Source organism: Lynx canadensis, chromosome D2 (genome assembly GCF_007474595.2).
Source record: "Lynx canadensis isolate LIC74 chromosome D2, mLynCan4.pri.v2, whole genome shotgun sequence".
Classification (NCBI taxonomy): domain Eukaryota; kingdom Metazoa; phylum Chordata; class Mammalia; order Carnivora; family Felidae; genus Lynx; species Lynx canadensis.
In genome coordinates this window covers 41,346,390-41,358,040 of record NC_044313.2, presented here as the reverse complement: position 1 = coordinate 41,358,040, position 11,651 = coordinate 41,346,390, and the positions used below count along the sequence as shown (strand labels likewise).

At 39.6% G+C, this 11,651-nt stretch overlaps 1 protein-coding gene across 4 annotated transcripts in view; it reads left to right on the top strand.

Annotated features, from left to right (window-relative positions):
• The first annotated feature begins 978 nt into the window (after positions 1-978).
• Positions 979-11,651, top strand: part of MAPK8 (mitogen-activated protein kinase 8) — a 102,483-nt gene continuing 91,810 nt past the window's right edge. The window contains exons 1-2 of one of the 4 annotated variants that reach the window (XM_030335620.1): positions 1,005-1,118; positions 2,512-2,665. The gene's annotated coding sequence lies outside the window, so the exon portion shown is untranslated. Of the gene's footprint in view, positions 1,119-2,511; positions 2,666-11,651 lie in introns of all 4 variants that reach the window. The other 3 variants (XM_030335623.2, XM_030335622.1, XM_030335619.1) reach the window with 3 other exon arrangements.

Sequence of the window (11,651 nt, the reverse complement as noted above, 5' to 3'; positions counted from 1 at the left end):
TTAATGTACTTTTTTTTCTGATTATGAACATAACTGTTCCATTTAGAAACCATGGAAAAAAAATTCCCAAGTATAAAAGAGAACCAATTCACCTTTCATTCCACGGTCCAATGATAAACTACTGTTAAAATAATTTGGCAGATTTCTTTTCAGGTTTTTCCATGTACACATAATATATAGGTAGGATCATTATATAGGCAGACCTCCTTCTTTCTCTTAATGATATATTGGAACATTTTCCTGCATCCTTGAGTTTCTTGAACACGTGGCATTTAAATTGATAAAATATATTCCATTGCATAAGATGTATGTAATTTAGACACCTTTCCACCCATTGTTGGATATTTAAGGGCTTCCCAATTTGTCTCTTCTGGGGTGAGAGATAAATCAGGTAATGCACTGAATCTGGCACGAGGTGTATTTTGGGAAAACACGAGGCAGGTTTTTCCAAGGAGGCTGAAAAGAACAATTCCTTCTTGTAGGTTGCTGGGCCCCGGGCACATGTCCCCAGAATGGAACGTAATGTCGGTCAATGTAATGGACATTTTGTCTCGCGGGTATGTGCTCAGAATCCAGGTGCCTCCTCCCCGCGTGGGTCTGGTCTAAGCACACCCTGCTTTCAAACCCTGAGGCAAGGAGCCCCAGCAGATCTGGCTCCCACGGGTGGACCGCCCCCGGCCAGCAGCCTAGAGTTCCGGCCACACGCCGCCACGTGCCAAGAGCAGGGCCCCGCCCCCTCCGATTCCCCGACACGCCCCTCACACTTGGCCCTCAAAAGCTCTCCCCGCAGCTCCGCCTCCAGGCGACCTCCGCAAGTCCTCCCGGCCCCTATAGTAGCCCCGCCCCAGACTTCGAGCCCCGCCCCCGCAATCCGGGCCCCGAGGCTGCCCCGCCCCAAGAGCCGTTTGCGAGGCGCGGGGGTGGGGCTCTGCGCGATGACGTGGGCGGGCGTGCGCGGTGACGGCCCGCGTCCCTGTTACTCAGCGGAGCGGCCGAGGCCGGACGACGCGGCCGGGAACGCAGAGCCGCGAGCAGCCCTGGGTAACGGCCGTGGCGAGCGCCTGGACGGCGCCAGTCCCGCCGGCGGGCTTTCCTGTCGCCGTTCGCTGCGTTGCGGGGTGAGTGCGGCGGGTGCCGCAGGGCCGGGGCGGCCGGCGGCCCCGCCGTGTTTATGTTATTGTGCCGCCGCCACCGCCGCCGCCTTCTCCTCAGCCTTGACCCCCTCCCGGGAGTGGGGGGCGGGAGCGCGCGCCGGCTGGGGGAGCGCGCGCCGGCTGGGGGCGCGCGGCGGGCGGGGGCGGCGCGGGAACAATAGCGGCTGGGGAGGCTGGGGCCGGCCAGGGGGCGTGGGGCTGCGAGACCCGGCGCGCCCAGGCCGTCAGCCCCTGGCCCGCCACTCCAGTTCCACCCGTCAGTCCTCGCGCGCCCTCCTCGCACGGGTCCCGCATCCGCGTTGGGAGGGGAAAATGGAGCGGGGAGGTCGGGGGGGGGGGGGGGGGGGAAGCGGCGGGCGGCAAGTTCTGAAACACTTCGAGGAAGGTCCGGACGGAGGCGCCTGGGCGGCCCGCCGCGCCCTGGCTGCCTCTCCCGGCGATGGGGAGATGAGAGCGCTCCTCCGGTTGCCGGGTCCGGACGCCTTCCTGGCGCCCACGGGGTCCGTGGTTTGTTTCTCGGTGGTTTCTTTGTGCTAAGGCTCTGGGCGAACACAGGCAGGAGCTTCGAAAAAGGCTGGGGTGGCTTTCAGCGCTGGGCTGTGAGGGGGAGCCCGGCCCGCGACTTGGCGTGGAAGGTGTCCATCACGCTGTGAGCGAGCTTCAGTGGTCAGCGGGCATTTCTCTTGAGGGTCACTCGGTGGTGACCTTTTGACTTTTTCACCCCACCCTCTCCTCTCTTTGTCTTGCCCTTGTGTTCCCAATCCTTAGATGGTAGGATCAAGTCCGGTTTAGAGTATTGCGATGAACGCTTTTGATTTTTATTTCTGAGAGTTCCCTATCAGATGTTTACTGTGAACTTAATAACATGTTGACTACATGGTATCAGTGTTCAGTGGTTACTATTTTTACCTCTGAAATTCAGTAGTCTTCGGTAGAATTCTGGTCTGTCAGTCCATTGTGTTTGGAGACAAGCATCCAGCAAGTACCTTCTTGACAATTAGAACATCTGTTTATTTCATTCATTCATTCAGCAACTGTTCAGTACTGTACTCAGATGGAGAGTTTGAAGGTAAAGGGAAATATCTTTTAATGGAAGAGGATGCTTTGAAATATAGATATGCCTTTAAATGATACAGTTATGTAAGTGATGAGTGTTAAAAAAGGTATTAGTTATACTCTCGGTCATTTCACTATTTTTTTTTTAGTAGTACAATCTGGAACTTAGAGTGCAGTGTTGTATTAGGAAGTAGAGTTAGGAAGTTGGTCTAAATGTACAACAGCTTTATTTATTTCCAAATCTAACTTTTTAGTCTTAACAGCCTTACAGTCTTACAGTCATTTGTAATGTCTATCTCAGATTTTCCTGCTGTGGGTTAACCTAGGAGGTCAGATGCTCTAAGTGAACATGTTTAGTGCTGTGCCTGACAAAAGCAAGCAAGAAATCAAAATGGGACCTCCTTGAGGACAGGCCTGTCTTGCATCTGTGTCTCCAGCACCTAGCCTGGAATATAGTAAGTGTTCAATAAAAGTCTGATTGATGAAAAGCTCTTTACAGTTAATAAGATTTAAAGTCCAGTCTTTATCAATTTCAGTATCAATTTTTTTCTATCCCTTCTAAACCATTTGCTATCCTAAAATAAAACCTCGTCTAAAATGTTTTTTTTTTTTTTTTTAAGTATGTGTATCATGCACAGACAGTGATGTTTCAATAGGAGTCTAAAAATGATTGCATTTGTCTTTTGGTGACTATTGCTTTTGAAGTTTCTGATGACTAAGCAGAAAAGCTAGAATATGGGAAATAGGCTACCTAAAAGTTTTATTAGAAATGTTTAATTTCTAGGAGCGCCTGGTTGGCTCAGTTGGTTAAAGCATCTGACTTCAGCCCAGGTCGTGATCTCACAGTTTGTGAGTTCGAGTCAGGCTCTGTGCTGACATCTCAGAGCCTGCTTCAGATTCGGTGTCTCCCTCTTGCTCTGCCCCTCCCTCGCTCATGCTCTGTCTCTCTGTCAAGAATAAATAAACATTAAAAAAAAAAATTAAAAAAAAGATGTTTAACTTCTAATATCATTTTTAGAAATATTTAATTTAAAATTCTATCTTGGTGAAGCATATGGGCCTAAAACTCCAAATAATACCGATTTATCCCAAGTTACATCTTTTTTCCCACTCACTGCTTAATAAATTTTAGCATTTGTTTTGGATATGAGCAAATTTGAGGTGAGCCCATTAATATCTGATGTAGAGTACAAATAAAAAGGAAATGATACTTTATTAGAATAAGGAATGAAAATCTTGAGATCCCAAACTTTCATTGCTTTGCCTAGTATGTCAGATTTCAGTAAGGTTTACTGATACAATCCTTTGGCAGTAGCTCACTGTCAGGTTACATGTCAAACCAGTTTATTTTGTTTTGTTTATGAAATTCTTTTGTTTTTTAAAATCACAGCTTTATTGAGATACAATTCACATACCATAGGACTTACCGTTTAGAGTGTGCATCAGTGGTTTTTAGTGTATTCACAAAGTTTTGCATTGGTCACTATCTAATTCCAGAACATTTTCATCACCCCAAGAATAAACCCTGTACCCATTAGTAGTCATTCCTCATTCTACTCTAAATTATGTTAAAAGGAAGAGATAGCACTGAAATGGGCTCTCCTTAAGTGTCCCAGAACAGGTGGAAACTATACCCTTTAAATTCCTTTAGATCCTGGGAGAAAGGCCACTTGGGAAGGCAATTAAAGAATAAATTCCACCCGAATTAATGATGTTAGAATATTAACTCAATGCCTAATATTATGGAAATGACCTTGTGAAGATTCTCAAGTGAAACAACTTGAAATTATTTAAGTGATTATCCTAGTGGCAGTTGAAGAAGTTGTTGAATAGAAGTCTGGTTCAAGTTGTCTACGGCCATACCTCCCTGAACGCGCCCGATCTCGTCTGATCTCGGAAGCTAAGCAGGGTCGGGCCTGGTTAGTACTTGGATGGGAAGTCTGGTTCATGTTAGTCTGATTTGTCTGTGAAGTGAATTTGGACACATTTGAATCGACCAGGTAGTTTAGATGCTGTGTTGCAAATATAGAAGTGTCAAATAATGTCTGACATGAAAGTGCCAGCTCTCTAGAGGTCTCTGGTCAAGTCAATGGTATAGGTAGTAGCCTTTCTGATTCATGTAGTGCAAGGAAGTCATTATAGCCACATAACTCTAGGTATGAATCATTTGCCTATTTCAGTGAGCTGTGATGCTTGTTGTCTTAGTCATAAGCTCTTACATGAACATTTAGAAAATTTGTCTTACTCTTATGCAGATTAACTTGAACTCTGATTTCAGAAATGAGTTCTGAGTCAACAGACTTTACTACCTAAAAGATGACAGGAGTATTGAAATAAGAGCTGTCCTATCATTCAGGGCAGTAGGTGAAACTAGACCTGTCCAGGAATCAAACTTGGGTTCACTTCTCAGTTCTGTCTTCTGGACTTTGTCATTGAGTTCTAGAGCCATAGAAAAGTTGCTTAGCCTCTTTGGATTTAGAACTATAAACTGAAGCTGTTGGAACTCTTTTTTGATAGAAATGTTACCAGATAGGTTTTTCTTGAGAAAACATACTAGGACAAAAAGAGTCCTTGGGTGATAATCAGAATCCTGTGTCAAGAACAGCAGTGAAACTTAGACTTTTGTAATTTTCAGAAGCAGAGAAAATTGTTAAGTCAAATATTTTCTGTAATATCCATTCTTCTAGAAAAAAGCTTCACAGTAACCTAAGAGTTTTTGAATGATAGATTTTATTCATTTTACAGCACCATGCTTACTAATGAGACTTCCATTACTCTCAGAGGGTTAGTGGAAGATGTGAAAATGAAGAATTTATTAGCCTTAAGAAGCTTATGATCAGACATGGGACTAAAGGCATATCTAAACAGTGAATTTATGTTCTTTTAAAAGATTTATGAGAGCTTTCCCCAAGCAAAAGCCTGCCCCGAATATCTGGACCGGCTAAATTTCATTGAAATCTGTTTTTTAAATTATATGCGAATATGTAAGAAAACTTACTAGCCGCCATTCTTTTTCAGGGTGGTGGATTATATCATAAATATAGCTAATGTGGTGTTAATACATGTCTGTCTCCTGGTACCCTGTCTCCTGATACATCAGGTTTGGTTAAAATCTGTCAATTCTTTAGAAAGTTAAGGAGCCCAAACTTAATAGTGGTTGTTAACATGGGCTTTAGGGTCATCTCTGAGTTCACATTCATGCTCCAAATCTAATTATATGGCCAGGTTAGTTCAGGGTATATAACATCTTTGGGCTTGTTTTACTATTTGTCAAATGAGAGTAATAATAGCACATAATCTCATAGGGCTGTAAAATTTAAGGTACTGTATGTGAAGTGCTTGGCACTAATATAGTACCTGGAATACTAGATAAAAGTATTCAGGAAATTTTAGCTATTATTAACACTTAAGATTTTTAACTTGAAACACATGCAAAATGCCAAGTAAATTAAAAACTAATTTCATGTACAGTAAACATTTGAATTCTCCAAAATGCCAGTTGTTTTCCGCTGCATCTTTGGGGTTTGTTTAAAATTGGATTGTCTTAGTATCTAATCTGAATTGACTGAAATGATTTAACATTTGTACCAGTAATCCTCTCTGCTTTAAAATTTAGAAACGTTCCAAAAACAAATATTAAAAGAAAATTATTTGCCACATTCTCTGATACAAAGTTATTTTGCCGTGTTTACCTTTACCACTGCAGAGAATTGTCCAAGCTTTCCTAGGTTGATTTTGACAGATTTCTAAAAGAATGGCAATCCAGGAACGGGGAATAACTGTATCATGTACCCGTATTTGAAGCAAATGGAATACTGTTATATCTTTAATCTTAATTTTGACTCTGAAGATTGCAGATTTGTCAGAGACTAGGTAACCACAACAGTTCATTAAGCATTTTCTAGAGGTCTCTAGAAAAACGAGGGAAATTATTTATAAGTGGCATCTGGAAATATTTTTCCTGTGTTTTTCTGTTTTCTGTGTAGTGTTTCTGTGGTTATATTGGTACATCAAATTTCTTGCTCCCTCTTGAAGACAGCAACTATGAAATGATGTTAGTTTTACATAGGCAGTATTCATTGAGAAGCCATCTACACCAATCCAGGAATTAGGTGATGTGGGGGCAACAGGAAGTAGAAGTTAGTCTTTCCTTTCAGTGAGTATGACTTGATGGGAAATAAGGACAAACATAAGTACATTTATGTCCTAATTCAAGGAACCAGATATTGTTAGGCATTTCATTGGGAATTTCTTTCATCTTGAGGCCTGAGTGCTGGATGGTGGAGCATTTGGCGACTTCCAAACCATACATCTCTTACCTTGCCTTTTAAAATATACTTACTAGGGGCACCTGGGTGACTCAGTAGGTTGTGTCTGACTCTTGATTTTGGCACAGGTCATGATCTCACAGTTTTGTGGTGCCTGCTTGGGATTCTCTCCTCCCCCCTGCCCCTCCCCCACATGCTTTCTTTCTCTCTCTCAAAATAAATAAACTTTATTAAAAAAATAAAGCAAAATATACTCACTAGATAAACCGCAAAAAGCAAGATGTCTTCTTTCCTAATTTCTGGTTAAAGTTGTGACATGGTACAGATAAGTCAAAATGTAAATCATGAGAAAAGACAAACTTTATAGTCATCTCAAATGCATTTTGGAGCACAATAGGATATTAAAAGAAGTATATGAAAAGCAGATAGAAAAGATGCTATTCACATATTAACTAGAATCCTCAAACTCTGCAGTATTGAAGCTCTGAAGACTTAAAGCTAGATTTACGCTAGGAGCATTTTTCTTAAATTTTTCTCAGAGAAGTATGGGTTTCACTGCTTCCTGTTGCTGAGGGGCTCAAGCCCCAACATATTTTTAGGGTCACTAGGAAAGAAAAGAGCCAAGCACACCGCCTTTGCTTGGCATGAGACATTAACACATCAGGAACTTGCTGTTTTCTAAAAGCTGTTAATGGGAATGGATACTCACCCTTCTCTGACTTGCTCTTTACAGAGTGAATCGCAGCTGCCATAAGGGTCAACCAAAAATGAAATAAAGGAAAGCCATCACTGTATAGATTTCTCTGTGACTTAAGAAAGGGTTACTTTTTAGTCAAAACAAAAACCAAAGCATCTGGCTGAGAATTAAAAAAGTTTTAGTAATTTTATTTATACTTTGACTAAGTAACTTATTCGTTTTGATTCAGAATTCCAAAGATTGAGAAAGATATAATAAAAAATATCCTTCCCATTCTCTTCCTCCACATGGAAACAGTGTTAAGTTTCCTGTGAATCCCTGTAAAGAAGTTAATGTATGTGCAAGTAAATACACAATTACTTGTCCAAAACCCTGGATCCAGATGCATTTCAGAATTAGTTGTTTTTTGGGTTTTTTTTGGGGAGGGGGAGAGGTTGCTGCAGAAAGGTAATATAGTGCATCGACCATTTCATTCAAAATCCCTAGTGGAGGGGGGGAAGTGTGTAGCATCCTGTAATTAAATGTTAATATTTCTGTTCAAAAGCGTAAATAGTACACTAAAGATAAATAAAGATTATAAAGTCTTATGGAAATTTTTGTCAGATTTTGACACCAAGTAGGTTTGTACTAAGCTTATAAAAAACTTATTTTTCTGAGCTTGACAGATTTCAGAATTGCCAATGAGGAATTGTGTGTCTTACATATGTAATGTATGTCCTCTGACTTCACCTCCTTATTCATTGAGTTGTTGCATACTTTGCACAGTATCCTTTATCTTTTATTTTTAACTTAACAATATAGTTTAGAGATGATTTTCTATGTAAATACCAAGTTTATTTTTTAAACACCTTCACAGTGTGTCATTTGTCTTAGCTTGGACAGCTATAACAAAATATCATAGACTGGGTGGCTTAAACAATAGGCATTCTAGTTCTGGAGGCTGGGAAGTGCAAGATCAAGGTGTTCAGAGATTTGGTTCCTGGTGAGGACTCTTCCTGGCTTGCAGATGTCACCTCATTGTGTCCTCACTTGGAAAGAGGGAGTGTCTGCTTTCTCTTCCTGTTTTTAGGATAGTGATCCCATCATTGAGGTCCTATCTTCACAAGCTCTTACAGTACTAATTACCTCCCAAAGTTCCAAAAGGGACACAAATTCAGATCATAACACCATTTTACAGGTGTAACATTGATTTAACTAGCCCCTTTTTTGATGTACATCTAGGTTGTTTTAGGTTGTTCTTTTGCTGTCAAAAGCCATGGTCAAGTGGATTACCTTAAATATACATCATTTAACACTTGCATAGAAATGTGTAGGATACATATCCAGAAGTGGAATTGCTAGATCAGAATGTATGTGCCTTTCTAAATTTGACAGACATTGCCAAAATAACATTTGTAGAAGTTGTTCCAATTTGCGTTTCACCAGCCCTGCCATTATGAGAGACATTAAACATATTTTTACTTTTAAGGGCTGTTTATAGTTTTTTTATTGCGAACTGTCCATATCCTTGCCTATTTTTATATCACTTTGTTACTCATCTTTTTAGATTTGTAGAATTTATTTTTATATTAGGGAAAATAGCTCTATGCTAATTTTTGGAAATAATTTTCCTAATTTGCTCTTCACTTTTTGGTTTCTTTATGGTGATTTTACCATTCTGAATTTTTTCCCCAATAGTTAAAATGCTTACCAATCTTTACTGACTTCTGAATTGCATGTTATGGTTAGAAAGTCTTTTGCTAAGCTAAAGACTATGCAAGAATTCTCAAATGTTATTTTTCTAGAACTTTTATGGTTTCTTTGTTCTTTTCTCACTCTCTTTTTGTACTTTTAATTCTTTTACTTATTTGGAATTTATTCTGGAGTAAGGTCTGATATATATGTCCAACCTTATTTCTGTTACCACATAACCATCCAGTTGTCCCAACATGATTTATTGAATAACAGTTTTTGTCATACAGATTTGAAATGCCACCTTTATAATTTACTGGATTTCCATGTGTATTTGGGACCATTTCTGGTCCACTGACCTATCTGCCCATTTGGGAACCAAACCATCCTGTTTTAATTATTGTATTTTATACTGTGTTTTCTGTTAGGGCTAATTCCCTTTCTTCTTCAAAATCTTTTCTGACACTTCCATCTTGTTTATATGAAATTTTGCAATCAGTCCATTTAGTTTAGTTATCATTTCTGTTGGGATGACTTGATTTTTTTATTTTATGAAGGTAAAATTTGTAGTAAGATGCACAGTCCTTAAATGTATAGCCCAGTGAATTTTGCCTATGTATATATTCTGTGCAACACCCAGATCGAGATCTGGAACATTACCATTACCCAGAAAGTTTTCTTATGCTCTTTTCAAGTTAATATCTTTTCTTGTGCACCACCCCTCCCACCTTAACTTCTATCACATAGATTCACTTTGTGTTTAGGGTTTTCTTCATATTTATTGGCAGCTTTATGAAAGTGTCGTGTCTCTCTATCCAAGAATATGGAAAACCTTAATCTTTTCATTTCTTCAAGTCCCTTTTTGGGTTCCTAATAGCATTTTTAGGTTTTTTGCTATTAATTTTTTTTCTTTCTTTTCTCTGTTAGAAATGGCATCTTTCGTTTTATCTTCTACCTGATTGTATATATAAGAAAGCTGTTTATTTTGCTCATTAATTAATAATTTGTATATTTAATAATTTGTATGTTAAACTCCCTTTTAAAACTTGTAATTTGTAGTAATTCTGTAGTTGAAATTTTTATTATCCGGTATAAACCATGTATCCTTTTTCACTTTTTCACTTTCTCCAGGTTTACCTCCCCTCTCCCAGCTTTTAGTGATTTTTAAACATAGTTTTCTTCCACAGTGTATAAAACAAAGATCAAAATATCTGTATACTTGTTGAGTATTTAAAGGATGTGAGTAGTGCAATTCAGGAGGGATTATGAGAGTAATTAGAGCAATGTGTAGTTTTTTAACATTAACATTAAATAGACTTGAATCATGGTTTCCAAAACGTCAAGTAGACAAGCTAGTCATCATTTGACAGTGAATGCAGAATTAGTAAATAACTTTTTTGTCTCTTATTTGGTAATACTTATAGATAGTTTTCTATGTACATAGCACCCAGAGGCAGTTTCTGGAAGTATAACTTAGTCTGCTGTCTGGAAACATATAATCACAGTGGAGAGTCAAGCTATATAGAAGTGAGCAGCAAATGAATGTGGAGAGGAAGGACTTAGACTTAGAAAAATGATGCTGGCAAAAATCTGCAAGACTGGAAAGCATGGAGGTGGAGGAATGAGTGGAAGGAGTGGGTTTGATTTGACTATTGGGCTTGAGGTATCTCATCCTTGTGAAATTATGTCGTGGTTGAAGATATTTGGCTGAAATTCAATTCAATTTAATTGTTTAATGGAGATTTCATAGTTGGGTTTGTATCTTTCCACCTCTCCCTGCCCCACAAAAATCTGAGGTGATTTACTCCTCCAGGACTCACACACTGTTGAATAAGCAGATAGAAATAAATAATCAAAACCGAGGGAAAACAAGAATCCAGAATGTTCTAATAATAGCTAATACTTATTCAATACTTATCATATACCAAGCACTGTTCTAGTGCTTTACCTATGTTAAAGTGTTTAAACATCACACAACAGCCCTATGAGGTAGACTCTGTTCAGTGTTTTTCCCATTTTATAGATGAGGAAGCAGGCACAGAAAGATTATGTGGGAAATTGCTGGTGACGTTGATGAGTTTTATTGAAGTGAAGAGAAAGAAACCAAATTGAAATCAGTCAAAATACATTGAATGAAAAGTTTTTTTAAGAGTAAATGAGAAATGAGCAAATGCAGGTATAGTATATGTAGAAAACTTTTTAAAGATTAGCCATGAATTGAAACAGAAGAGTGAATGGGTAGATAAAGTAAAATATAGGGTCTAGTGAATGAAAAAGAGAATATACAGGAAAAGGAATGGAGGGCATGAGTAGAGAGATTGGTCTTTGTTAGACAGAGGTCTTCCATCAAAGAGGAGGAAATGCAGAAAAATTGTGTGCCCTTGTAAGGAAGTTTGGTGGTTAGAAGATGAAAGCTTATCCTTCTTGTGTTCAGCCTTTATCTTCTGTCCTGGTTTCAGTTTTCTCAGTGAAGTATGAGTTTGGTATGGGCAAGAGGGGGAAGGGAGTGTGGGAAGTTTTAAGCAGTTTGCCAGGAAGTATTGATTAATTATTCTTTTAAGGTTTGAAATCTTGAATTTAAAGTGATATTAGTCAGCCTGGTTTTGTGATTCCCCCCCCCTCCCCCCGCTGGCATTATTTAACTGGTTAGATACAAACACGGATAGGCAGATCAACTTCTGGGGTGAGGTTTTGCTAGGTGTATCAGATTTCTAAAGAGAGAGCATCAGTAGCAGATATTTATATATAAAGAAATTTCAAGGAATTTGCTTACACAGTTGGAGGCTGGCAGGTTGGAAATCTGTA